General features: G+C 41.0%; 1 long non-coding RNA gene across 1 annotated transcript in view; it reads left to right on the forward strand.

Annotated features, from left to right (window-relative positions):
• LOC106936969 (uncharacterized) overlaps positions 1–4,764 on the forward strand; it is a 19,045-nt gene extending 14,281 nt beyond the window's left edge. The window contains exon 2 of the long non-coding RNA XR_001422278.1: positions 4,705–4,764. This is a non-coding gene — a long non-coding RNA (uncharacterized LOC106936969). The remainder of the gene's footprint in view (positions 1–4,704) is intronic.
• Positions 4,765–6,873: the final 2,109 nt, after the last annotated feature.

Here is a 6,873-nt window from a genome sequence, read left to right on the forward strand (position 1 = left end):
TTTTTTTATAAAATATTTTCCAATTCCCCCGAGTTTTTTTTTTTTTGTTTTTTTTTTTTTTTTTTTTTTTTTTTTTTGTAATAAAAATCAACCAACTGGATCAGGCCCACAGTGCAAGTACAGGTGTTTTATTTTACGTGAAGACACTTTACCTATTTTTTGTGTGTCATTTATCTGGCTAGAGTGAAGAAGAGTTTGTGTTGCAGTCCTAAAGAGGACGACATTCATGACATGACTACTTCAGTTAGCTTATAGCTAGTTTTTCATTTTAGTTGAGTCAATCAATTAATCAAATTTTATTTGTATAGCACATTTCAGCAACAAGGCATTTCAAAGTGTTTTACATAGAATCAACAATGGAAACATTTCATTTAGTCAAGTACCATCGTTAAATTTGTCGATTTTGCTTCAAAGGCGACTCTAAGCAGGTGAGTTTTTAGTCTGGATTTTAAGGAGCTCAGTGTTTCAGCTGCAGTTTGTTCCAGATTGTTGGTGCATAAAAGCCGAATGCTGCTTCTCCTTGAATGATCTCAAACATACCTGTTCTTTGCTTCGCCAATCATGTGTCCAACTCGGCCTACTCAAATTTTGTGTTCTATTGATCTTTTTTTTTTCCCCCATTTCTCCTTTTTTCCTCCCCAAAAATGGTGTTCCATCTTCTCTTTGCTTCACAACAACAGCCTGTTCTGTCTCTCCCTTGGGGTGGTGCGGCCGCCGCTATGCCTAATATTATTTATGGTCCTACAGCTATCTGAAATTGGATTTTTCTCACTCTACCAATGCAATGGGATTACAAGTTTAAACATAAGGGTGGAAACGTGGGGTGGAGGGAGGGCTGAAATTTCTGAGTGTGAATAGCTTAAATAAAAGTTTCACCCAGAACGTGGCCAGATTAGAGGATAACACGCTGACGGTTCTGGGGTTGAAAAAAAAAAGACGACGATGTCGGCAGATTCCTTGGACGTGGATGTTCTCAGCAATTAAAGCCGCTCCTAGTCAGTCGGCTTTCTGGCTCCGCAGCCTGGATTTCTATTCCTCTCATGTCGACCACGCTCCCTCTTACACCTCCTCTGTGCGTCCGCTCAACTTCAGCCGTGTTTGATCTAATTCTCATCTAATGAATCTTTTGATCTTCCTCGCCTGACACTCAGACACATCCCCGATTTCTGCGTCCAAAATACCTCCGTTCGTTCTGATCCCTTCAGATATCTGGCTGCAGGGTAAACAGCCGGGTCTGTATACGCTGTGATTTTTAAACCGTGTGTGGCGAGTTTTATCTTTTAAAAAAAAAAAGGGGGGGAGCTTTTCTTACACCTCTCAACACCCTGCAAAATCACGAGATCGACGTCGTTCTTAACATTCGGTGACGATTGCGACCACAGGTTGAGACGTGCCGAATTAAAAACAGAAGAAGTGAACACAGCAGAGACTTTTGGCAGTGAAGAGGAAATAATTAAGAGTTTCTTTTTAGTGAACTCTTAATTGGTGAGGAGACAGGGCTGGAGATAAAGGATCGATGGAGGCAAAAGCAAAGGTTCCAGCTCACTGAAATCAATCGGCCTTCTCTCTGGCTCGGAGAAGGAAAACAGAGCCTCGGGCTGCTGCTTACTTACTCCTTTGATCAAACTTTCAACAGGATCGACCTGAGCGCAGGACTTGCTCCTACTTATCTCAGTCAAGAAGAGCATCAGCTTGCATGGCTGATTCCAGCGAGTCGATTCAGTCGTCCCGAAATCAGCGTTCAGAATTCGGTTTTGGAGAAAATATCGGAATGACAAAATGTTCTGATGAAAAGGAATATCAAGTAAAGCGCTGGTGTATTTTTACTCTACTGCTAAAAATAGTCACTTTCTACTCTTGCTCCCTATTTTCCCTTGCTCTTTGGCAGGGTAATAACCATCTTTCTGCTCTGTCACTTTTTGATGCATCATCCTCAAGGACAAGGCCAGGTGTCGCATCCCCCCCCCCGGTTGCTACGCTCGTCACAGCACCTTGTCACCCGCAGCCTGTACCGGTCCCCCCTCCCTCCCTCCCTCCTTCCTCCTCTTCGCTTATTTATATTAAATCTGTCATTCTTCTATTTTATTGGGAGAAAAAGAAAAGTAAGTCATTTGCAGCCTGCTGTGTCTGCTGAATGCAGCAAGCATGTGGGTGTCAATTTTTGGCCTTGTGAAAAAGCTGTCAGAACCAATTTTGTCTGCGGCTTTGTTTCTTCGTGATGACTAAAGAACTTGCTTCTCATGTGTCCTTGTTTTAAATACCAATGTCACTTGCTTTTCAACTTGGCTTTTTAAAGTTTCAGGTGGACTTAAACGTCTCACAAAAGTATTCATGCCCCTTCAAATTTTTCACATATCGTCTGGTTAAAACCACAACCGACGTGTTTTACAAAGTGGGACATAATGGTGGAGTGGAAAGTTTGTTGTGATGTGACAAATGCTTCCATATGACGAGGCACTTTGTCTAGAGCAGAAGTGTCCAAACTTTTAAGATGAAATTAATCTAAATATTTTAGAAAATTCAAAATTCAAAACTAAATATTCTGCCATTTTTTCTTAAACATGAATTAAACATGCAACATTGTGATTGTTGAGAATCTAATTCTTAATCTGGGAAGTAAAAAGGTTTTTGCCCAGTTTTGGGGCTTTGAAAGCTTATGAGTATGAGTCATTCTTATTATTTTTAGTCAAGTTTAATGAAAGGTTATGTCCAAGCCTGCTTTTTAGTAAAAGTTGCTGACTGCTTATGGTCCTATTCACTGTTAATAGTTGATGCAGAAAGCAAGGTTGATAAGAGAAAAAAATTCATTGTAGTGCCTAAAAGATTCTGTTTGAAAAATGTTGCCTATTTTACATTTTTTACATTTTACTGCCTCAGTGACCAGGTCACTAATCTTAATCTAATCTTAACAAGATATGTTAAGATTAGGGCTGTTGTAAAAGAATAGCGAGTACTCCTTCGATTATTTTTACGTTTAATCGAGTACTTGGAAATATCTCCGTCTCTTCATCACATTCACTGGCAGCGCACTTCTCACCGTTTGCTTTGAAAATGTCAACGCGCAGTTCCTGGTAGAGAAAAGCTGCATCGCATATTCCAAGAGTCACGTTGGTCAATTAAAAAAAATAAAACTTTGGTTCCCTCAAGAAACGACACAAACCCGGAGACTTCGCCTTTATGCTGCTAGCACGTAGCAACAACTCACAGGCGGCAGTGAGTGCGCTGCCCTACACAAATAACGACCTGGCCAGAACACGTTGCGCTAAATAAAACAAAACTTTACGAGGCTTCAGGGCAGATGAATTTTCCTCGAGGAATTTAATACATTTTTTAATAATCGAGGTACTGGAATCATTGGAGGAGTCGTTCCAACCCTAGCTAAAATAAAGTATTGAAATGTTATTTGACATGCTCATCTTTCTGACGGGCTGAAAGTCAAATTTATCAAGCTGCTTTGCTCCCCAAAAATCATTGCCAACTAAAATCGGAGACTTTAAAGCATCATTTCTGCTAAACGAAAGTAATAATTATAGAATAATGAGGGGAAAAAAACTTTCTAAAAGTGAACAATTCTTTACATATTTCATAGCACTGTTTGTGGGTTTGAAGATGGGGTCCTTACCCGGAAGCTAATGCTGTTTGGGGGAACCTCTGGTCTCCATCACCGGCTTTCTGATGTTCACAAATGTTTTTCAGTTTAGCACAAACGGAGAACAGCTGAGGGTCGTTGACATGCTTCGGCAGTGAGACGACCACGGCTTTATAAAGCCCTCTGCTATTCTTAGCCGTTGTGGTGAGTAGCAGACATGGATGTGTGCGCCTCGCCACGCTACGAGCCGTCTGCTCGACTCATCCGAGACGCTCACGAGCCGGACACTGACACCTGTCCAATCTACACGAGCTCGAGACGCAGGCTCCATTCTTGTCAACGTGCCTTCCCTGACAGGCGATGAAAAACCAGGCCTCATACTTTACAAGATTGTAGTGATGCTGTGAGATGGCAGCCTGATGGAAAGAGCTGAGAGAAAACAGCTTTTTTTTTTGTACCTTGGCTGCTTCTGACACATAGCTAAAAGCAATAAAAGGATTTCACGTTGTCTGCCTGGATTGTGATCCGGCTTCTACGTGGTGTTAAAACCTTGAATGTATTTTTAACATTATTGCTATTGTCCTGGAATAATATCCTAAAAAAAAAAGGCACATCACTCACCTGTCTGCTTGTGGTAGTTTTACACAGATGATGGCAATATTAAATATTAAAAAACAGAGACCATTTTTATCTCTTGTTCCTGGCGTAGGTCTAATTAAAGCTTCCCCAGAACTATTTCCTGTTTCCTCAGGCGTCAGTAGGAGTAAAATATGAAATTATCTGTCGTGAATATCATTTGTATTTCTACAGTCCTCTCATGTAGTGTGTGTGTGTGTGTGTTTTTTTCTGGAGTGCTTTACTGGATTTAGTATCCTCTTTGTGTAAATTGCAAGGTACGGGAGGGGCATCGGGATTATGAAAAACTGCTACGGCAGAGACGGACGAGTGTAGATTAAATCTGAGTGAATCAGAATGGGAACATATTTTCTTTTTTTTTTTTATTAAAAAGGATTTCTGAAAACAAGCTGGAAAGGCAAAGATATGCGAGTTGTTTGGGCTCCTGTGTTGAAGCCTCGCGCTTGCCAAGAATTCATTCACTTTGTGTTTGCTTGCAGAACTTGGCAGTCTGAGGCTGATTTCTGTGGGAGAGGAGAACATCTAAAGGAGCTTGTTTAGAAAAGAAGGTAAGGCTGCTCACCACCTACTCACAGATTGATTGAAACCGCTCCTTCCTCGCTGTCGCAGACGGAGGGCCTTGGAAACATATTTCCCGCAGCTTAAACTTTTTCCCAACTCGTCGCATTACAGCGACAAGCTTCACTGTGTTTGATTTGAAGGATTCATGGTTATTTGTCCTTCTTGCAAATCGTTAGCCTGGTGGCATGATTGCCCAAGTCATATTTTGACTTTTTCGTAAGACGAGAAGTAAACATGTATGAAATCAAGGTTTAATGTAGGGTTAGGGTTATAGTTCTGGTGTCTTAGTTTTAGGGATTTTACAGCCTGAAATGGTTTTCTTCATGAGTTATCTTGTATTTAGCTCCATCCATCTCCTTTATGAACTCTGTGTCCACAGCATGATGCTGCCACCACCATGCTTAGGCAGGAGGGTGGTGTGTAGGGTGATGTACAGAGTTGGTGTAAAAACTTTTGCACTTGTTTTGTGAGCCAAAATGTTGTATTTCATCTCCTTCAGACTTGGTGCAGACCTCTTGGCTGCTTCTCTGATCAACTCAGTTTAGCTTGATGACCAGGTTCTTCATAAGCCAGCAGCTGTGTTGAACTTTTTTTATTTGTCAAATAACTGATTACGCAATCCTCATGCTAGTATTTATTTATTTACCTTGAGGTATTGTTTTATAACCTGACTCTACTTTAAACTTCTCCAGGCTTGTCTAGTGGTTGCTCTTCACAATGCAATTTGATTTCTGAAGCTCTCTAACAAACCTCTAAGGAGATTTAAATCTACTTTTACAAAAATATGTTTTTTATGTATGGTATGAGATGGATAATCTGTGAAACGATTGAGCTCCTCCCTGAGTTGCTATTGCTGTCTCAAGAAAAGAACCACTCCTGGTGAAAAACAGCCAATCGGAGCCAAGAGGGGCATTTTACTGCTGTCAATCACCATTGTGTACACACTGCACACTATTTAGACTATGCCAAGTATCTTTAGCATTCAGGATAGACTCTGCTGTTGGGAGGAAGCTGTAGAGTTCAGAGAGCAAAAGGGAAGAAGTGAGTAGCGCTTACGTGAGGGTGATTGACAGCACTGAGACCCTCCCCCTGGCTTTGATTGGTTCTTGGAGCTGAGTATTTCGGTAGATGAGTTAAATGTTTCAGATTATCTCTCATATTTTTCTGTCATGACATAGTGGTAACAAATATGTAAAAAAAACTTTTTTGTTTTTTAATAAAAGTTACGTACCGCAGCTTTAAAGACCAAATGTATTTTTCTGAACTTAAAAGGACGCTTCACTTCCTGCTTCTCTGGACTAGTTTGTGTTGGCCTGTCACATAAAATCTCATAAATTAAAGTTGGTTATTATAATGTGACAAATATGTAAAGGGTCAAGCATCATGAATAGTTTTGTGAGACTTTTGTGGTTTTTCCTCAGAGATGCATCTTCATACTGATTGCTTCCTTCCTACCGGTTGGTGTTTTTCTATCTTAACACTAAAACCAAATTACGGAATCACAAAAGTTTTATTGTGCGACCCTCGTGTCTTTCCAAAGCGAATCGGGATGTTCGTGTTTTACACCTCCATGGGCATCGTTCCTCCAGCTGCGGAGAAATATGTCAGATTCTGATTACGGCTGCTGTTATCGTGGAGTTTACAGATCCCAGAGGAAATAAAACACAAACGCTATCCGCCGCAGTAACTGTCAACACTTTATTTACTCCAGGCGAACAGATTCATCACCTCAGAAACACTCGTGCATCACGCTGCTTTACCAAAGTTAAAAAAAATCCATAAACTTTATTGTAGCTGCAGGATTTTTTTATTTATTTTTTTGTTGCAAAGTTAGAGAGCCCGTAGCAGTAATCCGCCTCCATGTGTTTACAGTAGACGCTGTAGTCTGCTAATTGATGCAGTGCAGTGCTGCCGGCATCCTGTAACGTACAGGTGCATTTTGCCGAGATCAGAGCCATCCTGTGTGAACAGCTGTAAGTCGCAGCAGAAGCTACGACTTACAGCTGCGACTCATTAGTACCTCAACATCAGCAGTACGTGAAGCTCTAATCAGATCACCCTCGCATGAACAGACGACCTTCTTTGCG

The sequence above is a fragment of the Poecilia latipinna genome, unplaced genomic scaffold (assembly GCF_001443285.1).
Source record: "Poecilia latipinna isolate Pla-1442-1.1 unplaced genomic scaffold, P_latipinna-1.0 Scaffold2251, whole genome shotgun sequence".
Taxonomy (NCBI): domain Eukaryota; kingdom Metazoa; phylum Chordata; class Actinopteri; order Cyprinodontiformes; family Poeciliidae; genus Poecilia; species Poecilia latipinna.